This window comes from Saccopteryx leptura, chromosome X (assembly GCF_036850995.1).
Source record: "Saccopteryx leptura isolate mSacLep1 chromosome X, mSacLep1_pri_phased_curated, whole genome shotgun sequence".
Classification (NCBI taxonomy): domain Eukaryota; kingdom Metazoa; phylum Chordata; class Mammalia; order Chiroptera; family Emballonuridae; genus Saccopteryx; species Saccopteryx leptura.
The window spans coordinates 8,119,812-8,131,765 of NC_089516.1; positions in this window are offsets into that span (position 1 = coordinate 8,119,812).

Genomic DNA, 11,954 nt, shown 5'->3' on the forward strand with positions numbered 1-11,954 from the left:
AAGTATCTCTCCAGTTTTCCCAACACCATTTATTGAATGGACTGTCTTAACTCCACTGTATATTCTTGCCTCTTTTGTCATAGTTTAATTGACCATATAGGTGTGGGTTTATTCCTGGGCTCTGTATTCTGTTCCATCAATCTCTGTATCTGTCTTTATGACAGTACCATGCCACTTTGATTACAATGGCCTTGTAGTGTAGTTTGTTATCAGGTAGTGTGCTATCTCCAACTTTATTCTTCCTTCTTCAAGTTACTGTGGTTACTGGAGTCTTCTGTGGTTTGATAAACATTTTAAAATTATTTTTCTAGTTCTGTAAAAATGCCATTGCTATTTTGATAGGGATGCATTAAATCTGTATGTTGTAGATTCCTATCTATGAGCACAGTATATGCCTCCATTTATGTATATCTTCTTCAATTTCTTTTTGCAATGTCTTATGATTTTTTTTAAGTGAGAAGAGAGGAGATAGACTCCTGCATGCACCCTTACCTGGATCCACCTGGCAACCCTCATCTGGGGCTAATGCTCAAATCAACTGAGCTATCTTCAGCGCCTGAGGCTGACACTCAGACCAACCAAGCTATCCTCTGTGCTCAAGGCTGATGCTCGAACAAATCTAGCCACTGGCTGTAGGAGGAGAAGATGGAGAGAAGGGGAAGAGGGAGGGGGGATAAGCAGATGGTCACTTCTCTCATGTGGCCTGACCAGGGATCGAACCTGGGACATCCACACACCAGGTGGACACTATCCACTGAGCCAACCAGCCAGGGCTCAATGTCTTATAATTTTTTAAATATAAGTATTATATTTCCTTGGCTAAATTTATTCCTATGCATTTTCTTTTATTTGTTAATGCAATTGTAGATGAGATTGTTTGCTTAATTTCGCTTTCTGACTGCTGGCATTTTTCCTACGTGTGAACACATCCATCTGTGCAGTCCCTCAGGGAAGGAACAGTATCATGCACATCTTTGTTTCTCCAGAGATTAGCCCAGTAACTGATCTAGGAAGTACCCAATAAATATTTGTGTAAGAAATAAAAAATGGACATATAAATGAACAAGAACAAGCAAATGACTGAATTATATAAACTGGATTTATAACTAGAATTGTTATTAGCTGAACTACCTTGAGCCACTCTGCTTCTCTGAGCTTCAGTTTACTCATTATAAAAAATGAGAAATAGTGGACTTCTCAGGGCTTTGGAAAGCATCACGTATAATTATATGTGTGAAAGATCTTGATAAATGATAAAGTACTATACAAATGTTATTTATTGTTTGGTGTCTGGGGAGAGACATAAAAGCTTAGCCAAGTGTAAGACAGGGATAGGAAGCTAATTCCACGAGTCTGGGAATGGTGTTATTGTTGACTCAGATCCCAAACAAAATCCTGAGAAATATCCCTGGCTTCTACCCCTAACACTCAATAAGAACCCTTATCACCTGTTTCACCATCACTGAGAATACAAACATGAATAATTATACAGTCAAGGCTCTATCCCTTCTAGTAGCAGCAAAATCATATCCTGTATCTATATCACATCTTCCCATATTTCACCATGACTTCAAGTCACTACACCATTCAAAAGGTGGGATCAGCATGAGAAGGATGGTCTTGGTTCTTCAGACAACCACCAAATAGAGAACTGCTAACAGAATTCTCACATAATCCTCCTGTTACAAACAAGTCCTGTACAGCTGACTGATCTGGAAAGATTAGTCAAGTTCCCATCTCAGGCTGCAAGGCATGTCTCATTATGTAATACAATAGACCAGGGGATTAAGGCTGGAGGAGCCTCCAGGATCAGCCACAGACTTGGCCCAAAACCTTCTCCATAAGAACTCTCCTCTACAGTACCCAAAACTCTCGTCTCAATTCCTGCTCAGCAGCCCCCTTCTTCAGTCTGCATTTATCAGATCTGATTGCCCATCTCAATCACTAGGGCTCAGAAGACATCTTTCCAGCCTATTTACAGGCGTCCCTAACTTTGAATCTTGGGAAGCAGCTATGAACTTCTGGTATCTTTTCCCATATTGAATAATGGGTGCTTTCACCTCTTATATTTACATAACCAAAGAAGATCAGTAGATTTTATGGGACAATGAATATCAAGTTTAAGGACACCACTTGTTACAGGCACTCCAGTCAATATCTGCCTTGACAGGTAATATATTACACAAGCAGTCACAAAGTTCTGCCATTCTGAGAGCCAAACTATTTCTCACTTTCCTTCATTTGCTTTGCCTTTGTCCTGGCCACATCTTTCAATGGGATTATTGTGGCAGCTTCCTAATGCTGCCTGCTTGGTATTGCTCTTTTCAACCCACTTTCCAAATGGTAGCCAGAGTACTCTTCCCAAATACACATCAGACCATGGCATCTCCTTGTTTAAAACAATTCAGATGCCTCCATTGTCCTCCTAGTGAACCCCTGACTTATCTGATCCACTGATCAATAGCTTATAAAAGGAGATATTTTTCACCATTTGTAAAGGCCAATTTGCTTCTATCAAAATTGACCATGTTCTAGTAAAACAATCTTTTTAGAGGATATTTCAGAGAGACAAAGACCTGGCAATTTCATCTACTGAAGGAAAATTAAAAAAATGAAAAACCTTCCTCCAAAAAGACTCCCTTAAACTTTGCTGAAAAGGCTCCTATCAGTTACTACTAGACAATCTTTGTGCCATATAACTTCAAGGAATAGACTCTTGGGTTCACATGACATGAAAGAAAGTACTAAACCCTGACAGAACTTGCATGTCATCTGTTGACCTGAAAGTAAAGATTTCCTTGAAATTGAAGCAGACATCTGATGACACAGCTTTCCCAAGAGATTGGGACCAGATCTATTGAAAGTTATCTGCCAAACCTTTGATGCTGACTTTAGCTCCTTAAGCTGTAAAGTTGTTTGAATTTTCTATTTTTTCTTAATGTAGGCATTCATTGCCATAAACTTCCCTGTTAGCACTACTTTTATTGCATCCCACAAATTTTGGCATGTTATTTCCATTTTTGTTTGTCTCAAGTTATTTTCTGATTTTCCTTTTGATTTCTTCTTTGATTCATTGGTTGTTCAGAAGTGTGTTGTTCAATCTTCATATTTTGTGAATTTTCCAGATTTCTTCCTGTTATTGGTTTCTTGTCTCATACCATTGTAGTTGGAAAAATACTTTACATTATTTCAGTCTTCTTAACTTTGATAAGACTCTTTTGCAGCCTAACATATGAAGAATGTTCCATGAGCCTTTGAGAAGACCGTTTATTCTGCTCCTGTTAGATGAAATGTTCTGTATATATTTGTTGGGTCCATTTGAAATAAAGTATAGTTCAGGCTCAATGTTCTTACTGATTTTGTTTAAATTATCAATTCATTGTTAAAAGTAGAATATTAAAGTCCTCTACTATTATTGTATTCCTATTTCTCGCCTTAGATCTGTTAACAATTGCTTTATATATTTAGGTGCTCTGATGTTGAGTGCATATATATTTATTACTGTTATTTCCTCCTGATGCATTGACCCCTTTATCATTATATGATGATCTGCTTTATCCCTTACTACATTTTTTTTACCTAAATTCTACTTTTTCTGATACAAGTAATACTATTCCTGTTCTCTTTTAGTTTCTATTTGCATGAAATGTCTTTGTCCATCTCTTTACTTTCAGCTTAGGTGTGTTCTTAGCTGAAGTGAGCCTCTTGTAGGCAGCATATAGTTGAGTCTTTTTAAAAAATCCATTCAGCCACTCTATTTATTTTGATTGGCAAATTTAGTCCCTTTATATTTAGAGTAATTATTGATAGGTAAAGACTTACTGCTGCAATTTTGTTGTTTAATGGGAGATACTTTGCTCATTTCTTCCTCTCTTGCTTTCCTCCTATGTGATTTGATCATTTTCTGTTGTGGTATGCTTTCATTCCTTCTTTTTATCTTTTTCTGTATCTACTATAGGGTTTTGCTTTTTGATTAGCATGAGGCTTACATAAAACATCTTATATTTGTAACAGTCTATTTTAAGCTAATAATAACTTTGTTTGCATACAAAAGCTCAACACTTTTACTCCCCACCCCAATTTATATTTGTGGTGTCACAGTTTACATTTTTTATACTGTGTATTCATTAACAATTTATTTTAGCCATTGTTATTTTTAATACTTTTGTCATTTAATCTTCACACTAAAGTTAAATGACTTATACACACCACCATTACAATGTTCATGTATTATAAATTTGACTACATATTTACCTCTTTCTCTTTTACACTTTCTCTTTACTTTTATACTTTCTGCTACTTCATGTTACTAGTGTCTTTTCTTTTCAACTTGAAGAATTCCCTTTATCATTTCTTGTAGGATAGGTCTAGTAGGGATGAACTCCATCAGCTTTATTGGGGGGGGGGGATCCCTTGTATGTGTTGAGCTTCTTTCTCTTAATGCATCCAAGATGTTTTGTTTTTAATATGTGAATTTTATTATGTGTCACAGTGAAGTCTTCATTGGGTGTGAACCTGACTGGGAAACTTTGAGTTTCATGTACCTGGATGTCCATATCTTTCTCTAAGATTTCTTCATTCCTATTCATTCTTTATTTTTTCTTTTTCCCCCTCTTACAGGATAATTTCAAATAATCTCTCTCTAGTTCACTGTTTATCTTGCTTGATGGAATCTGACATTGAAGCTACTATATTTCATATTTTAAATTTTTGTATTTCTCAGCTCAAAAATTTAATTGTTCTTGGCCCTGGCCGGTTGGCTCAGTGGTAGAGCGTCAGCCTGGCGTGCAGGAGTCCTGGGTTCGCTTTCCAGCCAGGGCACACAGGAGACGCGCCCATCTGCTTCTCCACCCCTCCCCCTCTCCTTCCTCTCTGTCTCTCTCTTCCTCTCCGGCAGCCAAGGCTCCAATGGAGCACAGTTGGCCTGGGCGCTGAGGATGGTTCCATGGCCTCTGCCTCAGGTGCTAAAATGGCTCTGGTTGCAACAGAGTGACACCCCAAGATGGGCAGAGCATCGCCCCCTGGTGGGCATGCCGGGTGGATCCAGTTGGGCGCATGCGGGAGTCTGACTGCCTCCCCGTTTCTAGTTTCGGAAAAATACAAAAAAAAAAAATTAATTGTTCTTTGTAATATGTTCTCTTTGTTAAACTTCTCATTCTTTTCTTGAACTGTATTCCTGATTTTGTTAAAATGTTAATGTGATCTCTTGTAACTCTCTGAAGTTTTAGCACAATTATTTTGAATTGTCAAGAAATTTAAGGATCTCCATTTTGGGGTGTTAGTTACTGGAAGTTTATTGTGTTGCCTTGATGGTGTCTTGTTTCCTCTACTCATGATATATGTAGCCTAGTCTATGTCTTCTCATTTCAAGAAGCAGTCACCTCTTCCAGATTTATGGACTGACTTTAGTAAGAAAAGAACCTTCATGTGTGGGTCATGGTATGCTGCAGCATGCTGTGGTCCTTGGTCTAGTGGTATAGGGTGCCAGTGTACAGGCATGGTGTCTCACTGGCTCAGGAAGCTGTTTTCTACGACACTGATAACTGAATGATACTGTGTGTTAAGAGCTGCAGGGTGCCTGTGCTGGCTGCAGTGGATGCTGGTGTCCTTGGCACCGCCTCCCTGTGAGGAAATGGGTCAGGAGGTAATTCTGGTCAGAGCTGGTCGTGTGCACATGGTCAGTTGTGGCTGCTATATGTAAGTGCCAGGGGCATGCAGATACATGGCTGCAGGGCTTAGCTGTGCCGGGCATGCGCATGGCAGTGGAGTCCTGTGACGGGAGTTGGGCTGTATCCAGACAGAGAAGCAGGTGCTGAGGCCTGGGCTTTTGACATGTACTCATGCACCAACAGGGGCAGCTGTGGGCATGTGCATGGTAGTGGGGGGCTAGCCACACTAACCTGAGCTACCACCATGCACCCACACAGCCACAAAGGTCTGATGTGGTTGCCAGTATAGCAAGATGGCTGAGAGAGGAAAAGGGGAGTAAGGAGGGAATCATGCCGCTGGTGTCTGCAAGTTCAAACCCCACGGGGCCCTCAGTGGTAACAGCCAGAAGGGGTCTGCAGTAACTGTGTGGGCGGCTGGGTTCCTGGGTGGCAAAAGCTCAGATCCTCTGTAGAACAGTCTGCCAGGGTCTGTGAAAAAGTCCTCAGTGATGAAAACTGCAGGAGTCCACAGATTCTACAAGGCCCACTGGGGTCCTCAGGGACAAAGGCCGCTGGGGTCCACCGCAGGCTCTGGAAACAACCTTAGCCCCATCGCACGGCTACCTCTGGTAGTCCTGCCAATCCTCCTCATTACTAGCCATCTCCCGATGTCTCAGCTATGCCGCTTTGGGGTGGGGTAAAACCAAAGTGGGCCTTTCGCGCCGGGTCCTACAGGGCTGGGGAACCCGGTTGCTCAGTTTTCCTTTTCCCAGCAAGGAGAATTTGGGCTAAGAAGCCTGAACAGCAATGACCAGCCTCTGGGATGTAGGCGAAATTAAACTGTCTTCCTACCCTTCTCTGTGCTGATATTCTCAAGTGTTTCTGGTCCGCTGTGTTGCCAAGGCTCTGTAAGTGGACCTCTGAGCTCTCCCAGAGCTGTTTTTGTTTGTGGATAGCTAATCGTCTTCCTTTCTGGGGTGCGGGGGAGACAGAGGCGTGGGTCTCCTGCCCCACCATCTTGGTGATATCAATCCCATTTTCCTGTACTTTAATTCTACAAATAATTTAAACTCAAGAATGACCATCATTGTTTTGTACGATATTTATTGACATATATTTACTGGTGATACATCTTTTCATGTTCTTCATTCCCTCCTGCATTTTCATGTTTCCAGGTAGTATCATTTTGTTCCTCCTCCAATATTTCTTTCAGAGCAGGCCTGTTACAAAGAATTTCCTTCATCTTTGTCTGAAAATGTCCTTACCTTTATTTTCGAAGCACATGTTTTGCTACCCATAGAATTTTAGGCTGTTATTTTTTATAAGCAGTTTAAAAAACAAAACTCTATTGCTCTCATATTTCAATTGTTTCTGATAAGATACTGGCCATTACACCATTGCTTGTCAAAGGTAATGTATCTTTCTTCTCTAACCACTTTTAAGCTTCTCTAACTGGCTTTATTTTTATCAACTGTTTTCCCATGATGTGCATAAGTGTGGTTTCCTACTTCTTTATCTGCTTAGAGTTTTCTGAGCTTCTTGAACTTCTGGGTTGATATCTTTCATAATTTATGAACAAATTCTCAACTATTACCTCTTCAAATATTGTTTTTGCCTCATTCTCCTCATCCTTTTCTTCCAGAATTTCAGGTACATAAATGTTAATTAAGTCATTTAATTATGTCGCCCTTGTCTCTTTTACTCAAATCTCTTTTCTACCCTTTCTTTCTCTGCTTCGGTCTGAGAATTTTTGACCTGTATCCCAGTTCACTAGTCCTACATTCTGCTATGTCCCTCTGCTGCTAAACTTATGAACTGAGTTTTTAAATTTCAGATGTTACATTTCTCAGTTCTAAGTTTTCTCTTCATTATTTAGATTCCAATTATTTAAAATTTCTCACCTTTTCACCTATTTTGTCCTCTTCCTCTATTTTGAATATATTATAGAACATATTTTAGAGTTACCTGCTAATTTCAGTATCAATAGCATCTCGATCCATATCTACTTTTCCTCTTAATTACCAGTCTTACAGTCCTGTCTCTTTGCATATCTAGAAATTATTTTATTGTATGCCAGGGTGTATAGAAAAACCATAGAGGTTCCATGGAAAAGAGAGTGTCTCGTTAGTCAATTAGGGTGAATAAGCTAATCAACACAATCCAATCAGAAACTGGGCTTGATCAATTACTACTTACTACTACAAGGTTAGTAAGACTGAATCTACTGGTTTGTTCATGTTCCTAGGTTCTGGAAGCACAGATACCCTTGGACCTGGACACTTACAACGGACAGTTCTGACCATCAGGAGTTTCCATCTTAGCCCTTTAGCCTCCTACTTCATTCAGTTTCAAAACTTTGCAAATGTCTTGGAGGGGAAACCAGGCATGTTTGAAGGCGAGTTCCTGCCGGGCAGCACTGTACAAGTGAGAGATTTCAGGACGCCTTTTAGGATTGCGTGCTAGCTCCCCATTTCCTGTGCAGCCACAGAACTATGAAAAGACCCCAAGGTGAGAACTGTATGCATTTAAGTTTCCTTAATGTTTCAATGTGTCATTACAGCACTATGCAACAGCTAAAAGACTGCTGACTTCTGTCCCCACGCAGAAGCCCTTTGTCTGAACCAAGCCTCATCCACAGCCTGCTCCCAGATAAACTAAGGCTGGCAATTAGCAAGTTACTTTGGAACAATTCCTCCTTTTTAAAATGATTTTAGTTCATCCAGTCCTTGTTCCCACAGTTCTCTGAGTCCTTTGTAATGCATCCAGTTTTCTCTAATGGGAGAACGAGTCTGTGGCAACCTATTTCATTTTACTAGTACAAAGTCCCGTTTCTGCAATGCAATTTAATTTCATTTTGCTCACTGTGTGAAGTTGCACGTGTTATGAAATGTATATTGGCATTTTCTTTTCCATTACATTTAAAGTTTTTCCCCCTTTTTCTTTTGATTCTTTGCCTTCAACATTTTCAAGACATTTTCTCTGTATTGTAGAGATTAGTCCCTATTTTAAGGTATTAGTCACAGATAATGTTGTTCCAATGTTACCTTGTTTTTGGCTTTATGCCTTTTTTCTTTAAAGACATTTCAACTTTTTTTTCTTTTAATGTGACTGAATTTTACAGCTTCTGGATTTTGTGAAATAAGTCTTCCCCATTCCAAGTTAACACAGAAGTTACCCTTTGTTTCCAGAAATATTTTTATTTCTTTTTTTTTATACTTGAAATTCTGGTCCATGTCTAACTGATCCTGGTAATTGGCACATTCTCCCGTCCCACTGCACCCCAGATCACTACTCGGACTTTCTAAGGCCACCTTTTCCTAACTGAGGTAGGATGTCATTATAATATACTACATTCTCATGTTTCCGGTCCTATTTCTAAACTTTCTATTATATTGTGGTGTTTGTCTATTTGTAATAAGAAACACACTTTTATTTACTGATATTTTACTTTATATCTTAAAATCTTGTAGAGAGAATCTCAATTTCCTGATGTGCTTTTCTTTCTCAGGGTTTTCATGGCTTTTCTGGCTAACAGAATTTTCCTTAAGAATTTTAGAATCAGCTTGACTTATACCAAAGAAAATCTATTGGTGTTTTTTATTGGGATTGGGTTAAATCTATAAACAGAAAACTGACATCTTAACAACATTGAGTCTTCCTATATAAGACTATATGTAGTCTTTTTGGAGATCCTTTATTAGTATTTAAGTGTTTTTTTTACTTTATATCTTCCACATTTCTTGCTATGGATACCTTTTTTGTTGTCATTACTATAATTAAGTTTTGTTTCTTATGTAGTCTCATTTTGAAGACAACAGATTGGACTGAACTTTATAATACTTGAAAATGTGACGGCTCTTCTGTACCTAAAAGTAGCAGAAGAGCTTAAGGGGGTACAAGAAATACTGTTTGAGTAGGAAAAGAAGATTGTTTTTGAATTCAGCCCATTTAATAAAAATGGGATAGATTCACGAAGGAGTTCAAACTACTATTCTCTAAATTCCCTACTATCGATAACCCAAAATAAAAATCTGGGAGCCCTCCTTGACTACCCTTCTCCTTACGCTGACCATCTAACTACTGTTTTTATGGTAAGCATCAAAATCACACTTGTAGTTATAAAAATGCATATAAGCCAGGTTCTACCCTTGACCATGCAGGATCAGGTCTAGGGCAAGTCTAGGCATAAATGTATATGCCTGCATGTACACACACACATTTAACTCCAGTGATTCTAAACCCTCATCTTTTAAGAATCATTAATAATTACAAACTGAGTCCTGTTGAGCATACATCCTAAATATCTCTGCAATACATTTCTTCATTTTTACCCTTTCCAATTTAAATCAATACTCCATCATCTCTTACCTAGACCACTCTAGTAATCTCACTGCTATTCCTAATCTACTCTTTGTCCCTTACAATCCAGGCTCCAAACAACTAACAAGATTATGACTATGCCACTTACCAACATAAATGCCTTCAAAACTTCTCATCTATGATTCCTAAACATTGATCCACTGACTAGTGTTGGCCCACAAGTTTCCAAATCGGTGTGCTGCAGAATGAGACTGAGAAAAATAAAGCCAATGTGGTGATTATTTTTTTCCACAAAATTAAATGCATTCAGTTTAAATCATCTGTGTTCTATGATCCTATATTTAGTATCAATATATTGTTTTATAAAATTATAGTGTGTCTTTTAAGCATCCTTACATAACAAAAGAAAAGGTTGTTAAATCTATGCTGGCCTCCCCAAATATTAAAAGTATATGGGCCCACATGATCAAAGTCTAGGAACCACTGATTGAAGAATTAAGTACATACAAGCTCCTTCATGTGATACAAAACATAGAAATTCTGCCTGCCCGGCCACACACATACACACCATTATCTCTTTACTTAGATTTTTTAAAACTATACTTCATTCATTAGTGTCTTTTGTTAAAAATTACACTAATATTATTTAAGCAGCAGTTATGTGCAAAGTACCATGCCAGATGGCATGCAAAGGTAATCAAGAAATGTAAAGGACCCTTACCGATAAGGACAACAGCCCTGATTTCAAATTTGAGTTAAGTATAATACTTGCCTATAATTAGTTAGCTACTAAATTCTAATTATAGTAATCAGAAAGAAGTATAGAATACTACAAAAGTACATACCAGGGGACTTGACCTGGTCTTGGAGGGTCACAGGTTTCCATGAGGAATGGAATTAAGAACTGAGATTTGAAGGACTTACGGGCATGAAACTGGGTGAAGAGTAGGATGGGCCAGAACGGCTTGGGTCATAGGAATAGCATGTGCAAAGCTTGAGTAGGAAGCAAAATGCTGTGCTTGAAGAACGGATGGGTTGTTAGAGACTAGTGTCCACAGGGACAGCAGCCTCCTAGCGAGGCTCAAGAGGTAGGCTAGACGACACTGCACCTTACATGCCACGTATGGATTTTGATCTTTAGTCTAAAAGTAATGGGAAGCCACTTAATGACCACTGAGAAAATGAAAAGATGATGAATGGCTTTTCAGCAGATAAGATCTGAGCTTTGAGAACTGTGGCTACAATTTTGTGAACAGGACTGTAAGACAGAGTAAAAAATATGGACACAAGTTAGAACACTGCTTAAATAGTCCAGTTAAGATTAACAATGGTAGTATGCATGGAAAAGGGAGGTAACCATGAAAATGGAAAAAAGCTTGATAAACATAAAAGCTACTTAGGAGGACAGACTGAAGGAATCTCATACTTTAATACTAACAACCATCTGTTTTATAGTCCTATGCAAACATCACGCTGTTTTTCATTGCCTTACAGTGACCTATTCTCCTTCCTCTAAAATACCCTTGATTTTTTAACTTTCAAAACTAATGTCACTGATAAGCATGTTAGTTCCCTAGGGCTGCTGAAACAAAATGCCACAATGTACTGTTTACAGTTCTGGAGTTTAGAAGTCTGAAATCAAGACATAGGCAGAGTCATGCTCTCTCTGAAAACTGAAACCTGTAGGGGAATCCATCCTTGCCTCTTCCTAGCTTCTGGGGGTTTGCTGGCAATCTTTGGCATTCCTTGGCTTGCAGCTACATAACTCTAGTCTCTGCCTACATTCTCACATTTCATTCTCCCTGTTTCTGCCTTCGCATTTTCTTATATAAGGACACCAGTTATATTGGATTAGGGGCCTAGACTACTCCTGTATGACCTTTATCTCAACTTAACTAATCACATCTTAAACTTCCAAACAAAGTCACATTCTGAGGCATAGGGTTAGATCTCAACATATCTTTTGAAGAGACACAATTCAACCCA